Below are 12,640 nucleotides of genomic sequence, written 5' to 3'. Positions count from 1 at the left end.
CTTCATTATACACCCTGATGCTCCATGGCTGGGATGCTCCCCTGATGGAGTCGTGTTTGATCCTTCTGAAAACCCAAAATTCGGCCTGCTGGAAGTTAAATGCCCCAACGTCAAGAGTTATGTAAACTGTCCCTACCTGAAAATGTCTGGTAGCTCTTTACAGCTTAGGAGGCAGCACAAGTACTATTGGCAAGTACAAGGTCAGATCCTCCTAACAGGTTTGGAGTGGTGTGATTTCGTGGTATGTGCGCAGGAGGACATGCTTGTTAAGCGCATACACAAACATGTAGATGTAATGCGTACCATTAGAGACCGTGGAGATCTGTTTTTTTTTTTTTACCACTACCTACCGAAGTGTTTGTGTGTTTAAGTCATTTCAGATGTGTTACAGCAGCCCTCACAACCCACTCCCCTTCCCGTGAGGATGGACACTGGGTTACAGCGGCCCTCACAACCCCACCCCACCCCTTTCAAGTGTGCATATAGGCTCTATGCACGCGTACTTCCGCGTTTGACGCAAGGCTGCTATTCCGTTTCCGGTTGGAGAGGTTTGAAGCGGAGAAAAACGCGATTATGGCAGAGTCGACGAATTTTACTCGGTGTTTGCAGGAGTTGCCCAAATGTACAATCACTGATGTGCAGTACAACGCCACAGAGCAAACTTGAGAAAGGTTTCAAGTTTTATGTGTCTTCGTATCTGTGCAATTATGAAGGTAAATTCAGCTGACCTGAACCGCCTGAACTGAACTTCTATTATTTTTTTACGATTCGTCCAGCTGCAGGCTAATCACGTTAGTATAAATGTTTGACATTTAATGTGTTTGTAATTTTGTCTGAAAGTGTCAGGTAAAATCAGGGCCACAAATGAGATCTCAGTGAAAGCTCACTGCTACCGCTCTATGAGGAAAGCAGAGACTCCACACCAACTGAGAGTAGGAGTAGTAGCTTAAAAGTGACGTTCAAAGTTCTGTTGGACATGTTCAGTCCAGTTCAGTTTTTACTTTTCTAACGTTACCACTGTTCAGCTTGGATAACCACAGCTGTTATCTTAGCTAGTATGGATGATTATTGTACAAAATAATAAGAATAAAAAAATGTAATGCAGTTCTACGACAGATGAATAGCACTGCATTATCACTGCTAATTATAGCTGAAACAGTGGTAATGGAGATACAAGGCGGTAAAGTTGGTTTTATAATCACACATTCTTTAGGAAACGTGTGGAAACTTAGAAAAGTGTTAAATTTAGCAGATGCTGTACACTGCGGCACACAGCAGTGGTGGCTAGAGGGGCTGTCCTCCCGTCTTTGAAAAGATACTTTCATACGTTTAGATGTTTAGATATATGTTTATTTAATATAATAAAGCAAATAAGCATCAACAATATGAGTGGAGTCTGTTTTTGTGTCTAACGTTACCGTAGTATAGAAGACAATACAAGTTATTAGAAAAAATAGTACACAGCACTCTACAATCGCGCCGGAACGGAAGTAATCCAGCATCCTTATATTCCACCGGAAGTACGTCATTCACCGCCGTGCATACAGCCTATTGTATATAGTTCTCTGCAAACCTATGGTGGCATCATGCCTTCAGTGTGTCTTGAACAACCACACATAAACACATTATATTGGTATTTTATTGTATTTGACTGTAGATAGATTTATGAGTGAAGTTACCAACACAATAGATTGGCCGTAACACACTCACCAATTTTAGAATCACATTCCCTCTCTCGGTCTCTCTCTCTCTCTCTCTCACAAAAAAGCACAACAAAAAAATACCTCAGGTCTGAGTGTTAGATTTATGGTATTCTATTTTTTTTATTCTTATTTAAACAATATTTACATATATACACACTCATGTACATATACACACACACATATATATACAGCATTATATTTATTGTATTATTCATAGTTATTTACACTAAACAATATTTACATACACTATATTTAAACACCTATCCATATATCTATACCTATCAGAATTCCAGAATTGGCCGCCATTCAATTCATGAAATGGAATTTGAATTGAATTGACTCCGCCCCACAGGAAGTTGAATTTGAATTGGAGTTGGAATGACTGAGTTGAATTGGAGAGAGAGAGAGAGAGAGAGAGAGAGAGAGAGAGAGAGAGAGAGAGAGAGAAAGAGAGAGAGAGAGAGAGAGAGAAACAACACAATGTGTTTAACACAAAATGTGTTAAATATCATCCAATCACATTGCTGCCTACGTCACTGCATAAGATGTTTTCATTGGTGGATGACGTGGATGCACTCCACAGAGAAAGAAAGAGACAAACAGAGGTTTAGACGTTAGATTCATTTCTTAAAACATCACCATCACTGTGGTCAGTGTTTGCTTTTGTTGGGTCTCGACCCTCAAATCAACAATTATCAATTTTCTATAACTGCTATAGTTCTGTTCACAGGATGCATTATAGTTGCTAAGACCTAAGAAAAAACGTTGGTTAGGAAGATACTGGCACATTGATGCTGAAGTTAATTGTTATGTAGTGACTTTCATATTGCACACTGTTGAATATAGGAGAGTATTATTTCTGTTGAATATAGGAGAGTATTATTTCTGCAGATTGAATTTTAGCAGTTTACCACTAATTATATAGATTTTTTTACGTTTTGTGAATGGCAGAGTTGAACAATCAGCATATGAATCTCAACGATGGTGATAATAAATATAAAGCAATTCATTCTGGGATCCATTGATGGGTTTTGATTGGTGCTCCCAGAATGCACTGCAGCATGAAGCTTTTTGTTTTTTTGTCACCACTGTTGAGATTCATATGCTGATTATTGATGAATGTTTGCATCTACTGCACAGATTTTCAAAAAGTTTGGAGTGCAAAGTGTTTTTAATATCAGTCACAATTGTTTAGTTAATATATAACTTTCATCAACACCAGTATCATCCCAGATAGCAAAATTCATGTGGCGCAAATCTGGCCCACACTGGACGCTTACATCCGGCCCACATACCGCATGGAATGATGGCACTTGGGCGGTCCACTCCTGTTTGCCAGATCTGAGCCACAAAAAAGCCATAGCAATACCACATATCAGCCAGAATTCAACCAAATGAACCAGAACTGACCGTATTCTGGGCCACAGTTTGCTTTTATTCTGGCCCAGATCTGGCCCACACTGGACGCTTACATCCGGCCCACATACCGCATGGAATGATGGCACTTGGGCGGTCCACTCCTGTTTGCCAGATCTGAGCCACAAAAAAGCCATAGCAATACCACATATCAGCCAGAATTCAACCAAATGAACCAGAACTGACCGTATTCTGGGCCACAGTTTGCTTTTATTCTGGCCCAGATCCGGCCCACACTGGACGCTTACATCCGGCCCACATACCGCATGGAATGATGGCACTTGGGTGGTCCACTCCTGTTTGCCAGATCTGAGCCACAAAAAAGCCATAGCAATACCACATATCAGCCAGAATTCAACCAAATGAACCAGAACTGACCGTATTCTGGGCCACAGTTTGCTTTTATTCTGGCCCAGATCCGGCCCACACTGGACGCTTACATCCGGCCCACATACCGCATGGAATGATGGCACTTGGGCGGTCCACTCCTGTTTGCCAGATCTGAGCCACAAAAAAGCCATAGCAATACCACATATCAGCCAGAATTCAACCAAATGAACCAGAACTGACCGTATTCTGGGCCACAGTTTGCTTTTATTCTGGCCCAGATCCGGACCACACTGGACGCTTACATCCGGCCCACATACCGCATGGAATGATGGCACTTGGGCGGTCCACTCCTATTTGCCAGATCTGAGCCACAAAAAAGCCATAGCAATACCACATATCAGCCAGAATTCAACCAAATGAACCAGAACTGACCGTATTCTGGGCCACAGTTTGCTTTTATTCTGGCCCAGATCCGGCCCACACTGGACGCTTACATCCGGCCCACATACCGCATGGAATGATGGCACTTGGGCGGTCCACTCCTGTTTGCCAGATCTGAGCCACAAAAAAGCCATAGCAATACCACATATCAGCCAGAATTCAACCAAATGAACCAGAACTGACCGTATTCTGGGCCACAGTTTGCTTTTATTCTGGCCCAGATCCGGCCCACACTGGATGCTTACATCCGGCCCACATACTGCATGGAATGATGGCACTTGGGCGGTCCACTCCTGTTTGCCAGATCTGAGCCACAAAAAAGCCATAGCAATACCACATATCAGCCAGAATTCAACCAAATGAACCAGAACTGACCGTATTCTGGGCCACAGTTTGCTTTTATTCTGGCCCAGATCCGGCCCACATTGGACGCTTACATCCGGCCCACATACCGCATGGAATGATGGCACTTTGGCGGTCCACTCCTGTTTGCCAGATCTGAGCCACAAAAAAGCCATAGCAATACCACATATCAGCCAGAATTCAACCAAATGAACCAGAACTGACCGTATTCTGGGCCACAGTTTGCTTTTATTCTGGCCCAGATCCGGCCCACACTGGACGCTTACATCCGGCCCACATACCGCATGGAATGATGGCACTTGGGCGGTCCACTCCTGTTTGCCAGATCTGAGCCACAAAAAAGCCATAGCAATACCACATATCAGCCAGAATTCAACCAAATGAACCAGAACTGACCGTATTCTGGGCCACAGTTTGCTTTTATTCTGGCCCAGATCCGGACCACACTGGACGCTTACATCCGGCCCACATACCACATGGAATGATGGCACTTGGGCGGTCCACTCCTGTTTGCCAGATCTGAGCCACAAAAAAGCCATAGCAATACCACATATCAGCCAGAATTCAACCAAATGAACCAGAACTGACCCTATTCTGGGCCACAGTTTGCTTTTATTCTGGCCCAGATCCGGCCCACACTGGACGCTTACATCCGGCCCACATACCGCATGGAATGATGGCACTTGGGCGGTCCACTCCTGTTTGCCAGATCTGAGCCACAAAAAAGCCATAGCAATACCACATATCAGCCAGAATTCAACCAAATGAACCAGAACTGACCGTATTCTGGGCCACAGTTTGCTTTTATTCTGGCCCAGATCCGGACCACACGGGACGCTTACATCCGGCCCACATACCGCATGGAATGATGGCACTTGGGCGGTCCACTCCTGTTTGCCAGATCTGAGCCACAAAAAAGCCATAGCAATACCACATATCAGCCAGAATTCAACCAAATGAACCAGAACTGACCGTATTCTGGGCCACAGTTTGCTTTTATTCTGGCCCAGATCCGGCCCACACTGGACGCTTACATCCGGCCCACATACCGCATGGAATGATGGCACTTGGGCGGTCCACTCCTGTTTGCCAGATCTGAGCCACAAAAAAGCCATAGCAATACCACATATCAGCCAGAATTCAACCAAATGAACCAGAACTGACCCTATTCTGGGCCACAGTTTGCTTTTATTCTGGCCCAGATCCGGCCCACACTGGACGCTTACATCCGGCCCACATACCACATGGAATGATGGCACTTGGGCGGTCCACTCCTGTTTGCCAGATCTGAGCCACAAAAAAGCCATAGCAATACCACATATCAGCCAGAATTCAACCAAATGAACCAGAACTGACCGTATTCTGGGCCACAGTTTGCTTTTATTCTGGCCCAGATCCGGACCACACTGGACGCTTACATCCGGCCCACATACCGCATGGAATGATGGCACTTGGGCGGTCCACTCCTGTTTGCCAGATCTGAGCCACAAAAAAGCCATAGCAATACCACATATCAGCCAGAATTCAACCAAATGAACCAGAACTGACCGTATTCTGGGCCACAGTTTGCTTTTATTCTGGCCCAGATCCGGACCACACTGGACGCTTACATCCGGCCCACATACCACATGGAATGATGGCACTTGGGCGGTCCACTCCTGTTTGCCAGATCTGAGCCACAAAAAAGCCATAGCAATACCACATATCAGCCAGAATTCAACCAAATGAACCAGAACTGACCCTATTCTGGGCCACAGTTTGCTTTTATTCTGGCCCAGATCCGGCCCACACTGGACGCTTACATCCGGCCCACATACCGCATGGAATGATGGCACTTGGGCGGTCCACTCCTGTTTGCCAGATCTGAGCCACAAAAAAGCCATAGCAATACCACATATCAGCCAGAATTCAACCAAATGAACCAGAACTGACCCTATTCTGGGCCACAGTTTGCTTTTATTCTGGCCCAGATCCGGACCACACTGGACGCTTACATCCGGCCCACATACCACATGGAATGATGGCACTTGGGCGGTCCACTCCTGTTTGCCAGATCTGAGCCACAAAAAAGCTATAGCAATACCACATATCAGCCAGAATTCAACCAAATGAACCAGAACTGACCCTATTCTGGGCCACAGTTTGCTTTTATTCTGGCCCAGATCCGGCCCACACTGGACGCTTACATCCGGCCCACATACCACATGGAATGATGGCACTTGGGCGGTCCACTCCTGTTTGCCAGATCTGAGCCACAAAAAAGCTATAGCAATACCACATATCAGCCAGAATTCAACCAAATGAACCAGAACTGACCCTATTCTGGGCCACAGTTTGCTTTTATTCTGGCCCAGACCCGGCCCACGCCAGACGCTCACATCCGGCTATGAGCTTTAATATTGCTCTTTAGAAACCTACGAGTGACATCGCGGACTCTATGTCCATATTTTTTACAGTCTATGATTAACGCCTATGCTGCCACCACTTTTAATTCTAACCCGGTCTGGTCTGGTCTAGGAAGCAGTGGCGGAGCCAGGATAGGGGTAGCCAGGAAGGGGCCTGCAACCAGTCTGGGGTGGCACAATAATTTTCATTATTTCAGTATGAAAATGTGTTTGACTATAAAGTACTGCACTGTATTGACTAAAACAAAACTGAATACAATTCATTTTCACTTAATTGTAATTGAGTTTTTTTTTTTTTTTTTTTTAGATCAAGTAATACTAGTAAATTTTACTATTTTTGTAAAGGGTTCACTATTGTGCAGTTAGGTTGGTTATGGTTCTCAAAACCCCCAAAAGCTTGTTCTCCAACATTGCATACTCATGGATGAGACATGCAAATGGTGATAGGAATGTGAAAAAGGTCGGAATCAACAGCACATAAATGCCAGAATGTAAAATTAGTTATTTTATGCATTTAAATTGTTTCATTTTTGTTTGTACTTTACAAATTAATGAGAGAAAAACACATTAGCACATATTTTCTAATATATGCATTAACTTACAAATAAAAAAAAAAAATAGTCTATCAGCTTCCGCCTTACATGATCATGAATTGCAGAATATATTATAGTATGCATTTAGCTGCATAGTTTGCAGCTTTAATCGCCTTTTTGGTAATTTCATGACAACTGATGACAGAACTATGTTTGTAGTTTCTTGTGTCCTTTATTTACGATGACTTGACGTCTGGCCCAGCTCTGGGCCAAGCAAGCAGTTACACTCAGTCCAAATGCAGCAAAGAATTACGGCCCTTGTGTGGCCCAGATCTGGACTAGAGACATGAGCCACACATGAGCTATAACTGGCCCAAATCTCAGCCAAATAGTAACTTTAGTAGAAACTAAACTAAAATAATAATAAAAATAATAATAATAATCAAAATGATTATTTAATCGACTGCGTAACTGTCAATCAATGTTAATGTTATCTGTGCTGTCATTTAGAGATTATGGTGATACTGACAAACTGAAAAAAAAAGTCTAAATTCAAAATTTTACATTTTGATTTTCTTTTCTTTTGCAGCAGTGTCTGTTTTTTTTCTATTAACACTATTAATAAAAACCATCACAACTCCAATTTTAATATTCCAAACATGCAAACTTTACATTATAGTGTCCCCCAAAAAGCACATTCCCACCATTACATACACCAAACTTGTTGCAGTCCTGATCGATCTGGTGTGTTTTGCCTCCGAATGATTTAGTTGAAACCGGATAATTTCTACACACTAGATGGACTGGAGAAAAATTACCACTAGATGGCATAATGTGTACAGTGTTTAATAATGAATCCTTTGCAGATTTGGAATTTGGTGATACAGTGGGATCATTTTCTAAGAAACAGCCAAAGGTGATGAGCCATTTTCCTGCTGAAGAACGATTTGTCCGCTGTACCTCTGGCTGGTTTCAGATCCTCTTCTTCACAGCATTTGAAATGGTGTGAAAGACCACCACCTACTCCTTCCTGTGGACCCTGAGCCAGCTGTGAGACCAAAAAAATACCTGAAGATGGGACCCCGACCTGAGATACAACTGTTTGAAAATCTAATATCTGAGAGTGCAAAAAAGTCTAAATATAATCGCCTTTAAAGTTGTCTAAATTAAGTTCTTAGCAATGCATATTACTAATCAAAAATTATGTTTTGTTATATTTACAGTATGAAATTTACAAAATATCTTAATGGAACATGATCTTTATTTAACATCCTAATTATTTTTGGCATAAAAGAAAAATCGATCATTTTGACCAATACAATGTATTGTTGGCTATTGCTACAAATATACCTTTGCTGCTTACGACTTGGTTTTGTTGTCCAGGGTCACATTTTAGTCAGATTCTCTTGAGCTGTACGTTTTATTTTTAATTAGAAAAAGAAGTGCATCACACAATCTAGTGACAGCAATGCAGATAAAACAATTTTACTTTAGCTGTCTTATATCCACTGACTCTGCATATTCTTGTGGTTTTGAGGCACAGTATTGAGGTTACAAGGTTATGGTTTTATACCACAATGAGAACACAGTTTTTTTTTTCTCCCTAGTCTGAACATGAGAGGGTTAATTGTTCACAATTTATATAGAAAAGCACAGAAAAGACAGCCTAGTCTGTAACACAGTTTAAAGTGTTAACAAGAGAGTTGTTGACATATGTCCATTAGCTAAGAACCGAAAGTCTCAAAATTACAAACAAAAACGTACAAGCCTTAAATATGCAGTAAGAAAATAATTTTTTGTTTATTGTTTTATTTTTTTATTTTTTTTATTTTTAATACAGATTCTATTTATTTGAATTCCTTTAAAACCACTTTCTATATGTATATGTGATACATGTGCCTAGCTAAATACTATGGGTTTTTTTTTTAACAAAAATTATTTTCTTTTTTTTTCAGCATGCATTGATGAGTAGGCCAAAGCAGGTCTCACAAGCTCATGAAGGGAAATGAGTTGGCGGCTGGCATGCACAACTTCTGAATATACAGAGGAAGAACTACCAGCGCAAGCAAGCAGCGCAACAAGCAAAACAGCAGCTCTGTATGTCAAAGGGAAACGTTATAGTCTTCAGAGGCGCTCGTTAGGCTCAGCATCCTGTGATAATGTGTGCAGATACAGCTTTTGAGCTTCACTTATCTATGGTGAAATGAATACTCCATTAATTTTTAGCATTTTCACATTGGTGTCTATGACTAAAGTTTTCATCAATGGAGCTCGGTCATGGATGTTGGCTTTGTGAAGCTCTCTGTGGTTTATTTTTTTGTGGAAACATGGTCTTCAAGCTGAATGTTGAGGTTTGCTGCAGAAGCTCAGTGTGGTTTGGACACAATTCATCTTAGTGCTTAACCGTCTCGGTTTCGCCCGCTATACTTCTCTTCTCGTAAAGAACGCTGTTCTTAACACACCAAAAAACAGGGCTTTTATGGTTACAGATGCAACTGATAGGTAAATTCTTTAACCCAAGGCTTGTTCTAAACACTTGTGAATACAACCTGCACTACACACTGACACACAAACTAGAGAATATAGACAACAAAAGACAAAAGTCAAAAGAAAATCGCAAAGATCAATGGGTGAAAGAAATAATACACAATCGTGCATGATGCATTGGTGAAATGGAAAAAGAGTGTATCTACAAAGTGTCAAAAGCTCTACATAATCTTAAAGATAATTCATTAAATGTATGGGATTCATTATTTAATTTATTCCTAGCTGTAATTCGTTTTTCCTGTTCATCTGGAATATTTCTCCACAGAGACAATGTATTGCATAATGCTCTTCAGCAGTGGTGCTCATTGGCAGATTTAAACTGATGGACCAGAATCCCTAGTGATTTTGATCATCTGGACACTTTTAAATTTGAGAATCTAACCATTGGAGACCAGAGATATTTTAATTAATCTCATTTATTTAACAGCACTGGAATCTGTATATTTAAATATCAGACGAACACAGTAGTGCGTTTATATCTGATATATCTTTTCTAAAAATATAACTTGGCTTAAAATGTTGATCTTGAAACTCCAGGCTCAAGGTAGAAGAAGCACTGTGGGGATCTTTGCTAATCCTAACAAATCGTTTTTGGCAGATATTGTCCAAGGCTATTCTTTAGGTCAGGACTGCAATTTAGTTGTGAGGATGAAATGTAACTGATTCTTTTTCACAGTGTACATCCAGACATAATGCTGCTTCATGCAATATATGTTATCTTTTCCAGGTTAATCTCAAGTTTTTGCTGTTAGCTCAAATCTAAATGTACAGCACATTTTGTCATGAAGCAGTGAGAAAAAATACCTTGCTTTTTAGCACCACGAATGATCGCGGCTGGTGTGCATATGGATCTGTTGTTTCGATTCAAAAGCGTCATCGCACCAGATTTTTTGCCTTCAGCGTGAAAGGCTTTTACTTTTACTACTAATATTTTTAAAACAGTTTCTATTCCTGTGACATTGTGTCTGTTGTGTTTTCATATTCAAGGCTGGTTTTAGCTGGTCAGCAGCAGGCTGGTTCTAGAGGGGTTTTGGCCAATTTCTTAGCTGGTCAGGCTGGAAGACCAGCTGGAACAACCAGCTAAAACCAGCCTGACCTGCCTAGAGAGGCTAAGAAACCAGCTAAAATCAGCTACTTCCATCTTAAACCAGCTATGACCAGCTAAAACCAGCCTGACCAGCCTAGACAGGCTGGGAGACCAGCTAAAGCCAGCTACTTCCATCTTAAACCAGCTACGACCAGCCAACCAGCTTTTTTTTTTTGCCAAACAAAAACTGCAAAAACCAGCCTAAGCTGGCCTAAAGCTTCGTTTTGGCTGGTTGTTTCAGCTGGTCTCCCAGCCTGGCCAGCTAAGAAAGTGGCCAAAACCTCTCTAAAATCAGCGTGCTGACCAGCTAAGACCAGGCTGGATGACCAGCTAAACCCAGCCTAAGATGATTGGCTGGTCTTAGCTGGTTTAAGCTGAAAGTAGCTGGTTTAGCTGGTTCTTCCCACTGGTCTACCAGCCTGACCAACTAAGATAAGCCTAGCCAGCTAAGAAAGTGGCCAAAACCTCTCTAAAACCAGCCTGCTGACCAGCTAAGACCAGACTGGATAATCAGCTAAACCCAGCCTAAGCTGTTTGGCTGGTCTTAGCTAGTTTAAGCTGAAAGTAGCTGGTTTTAGCTGTTTTTTTTCCCACTGGTCTACCGGCCTGACCAACTAAGATAAGCCTAGCCAGCTAAGAAAGTGGCCAAAACCTCTCTAAAACCAGCCTGCTGACCAGCTAAGACCAGACTGGATAATCAGCTAAACCCAGCCTAAGCTGTTTGGCTGGTCTTAGCTGGTTTAAGCTGGAAGTTTAGCTGGTCTCCCAGCCTGTCTTGGCTGGTTTTAGCTGGTCATCTGGCCTGGTCTCAGCTAGTCAGCAGGCTGGTCTTAGAGGGTTTCGGCCAATTTCTTAGCTGGTCAGGCTGGGAGACCAGCTGGAACAACCAGCTAAAACCAGCCAAGACAGGCTGGGAGACCAGCTAAACTTCCAGCTTAAACCAGCTTTTGTTTGTTTGTTTGATTCAGCAGGGTGTTGAAAGCAGTTACTTTGAGTTTGATACCAAATGTTTTCCTCCTATTTAAATTTGACATTGAAGGGGTGCATACAACATATTTACTCACCAGCAACTGTAGTTGCCGCACATTCAAATACAATTTTCAAGGTAAAAAAAAAAAAAAAAAAAAAAAAAAACTGGGGAAAATGAATTCATGCATTTTAAAACTGCTGTAGGGGACTCCAACACAATATTAGGACACTTGAAAATAAAAATGACTTGCTCTTTAAACTGTGATAGGGCCTATCTGTGTAACAAAACAAGTGTATTCCGTGATGAATATTGTATCATAAAGTAAGAATGTGTTATGGAATATGTTAAAGTTGAATATTTTAATCTATTTTATTATGTATCATTTTGTTGAGTGCAAAACTTTCCTACATCTCTGCCCAAACTCTCTTTAGACTAGCTGTGATTTGTGATTGATTTCGTCTTGTCCTGTTGATATGTCGCATTTGTTATGGACAGACAAATTGCTTCTTGCTGGAATCTTGTTGGATCGCATCAAGTTAGAACACAAAGTTCCTTTTTTAAACAAAAAACTTGTCTGTTTTAATTCTCAGTTTAATCTGCTCTGCTTTATTTGAGACACATGTATGTCCATGTCCACACAAGGTCTTGACGTCCAGGTACTGCTGTGCCTCTGGATGTGCTGTCCCATTCAAGGCCTTTTCTCTCTGATGGACTTTGACAAGCCTATCTGAGAAATGTCACTGCAAATCCCAAAGTGTTTGTCTTCATTCCACCTAGTCTCAGTCCATCCATTGACTGTTTGATGTACAATGCACACTGAACCTGAAAGAGCTGGCTATAGTCAA

Source organism: Garra rufa, chromosome 7 (genome assembly GCF_049309525.1).
Source record: "Garra rufa chromosome 7, GarRuf1.0, whole genome shotgun sequence".
NCBI classification, from domain to species: domain Eukaryota; kingdom Metazoa; phylum Chordata; class Actinopteri; order Cypriniformes; family Cyprinidae; genus Garra; species Garra rufa.
Note: the sequence above shows the minus strand (reverse complement) of the source record.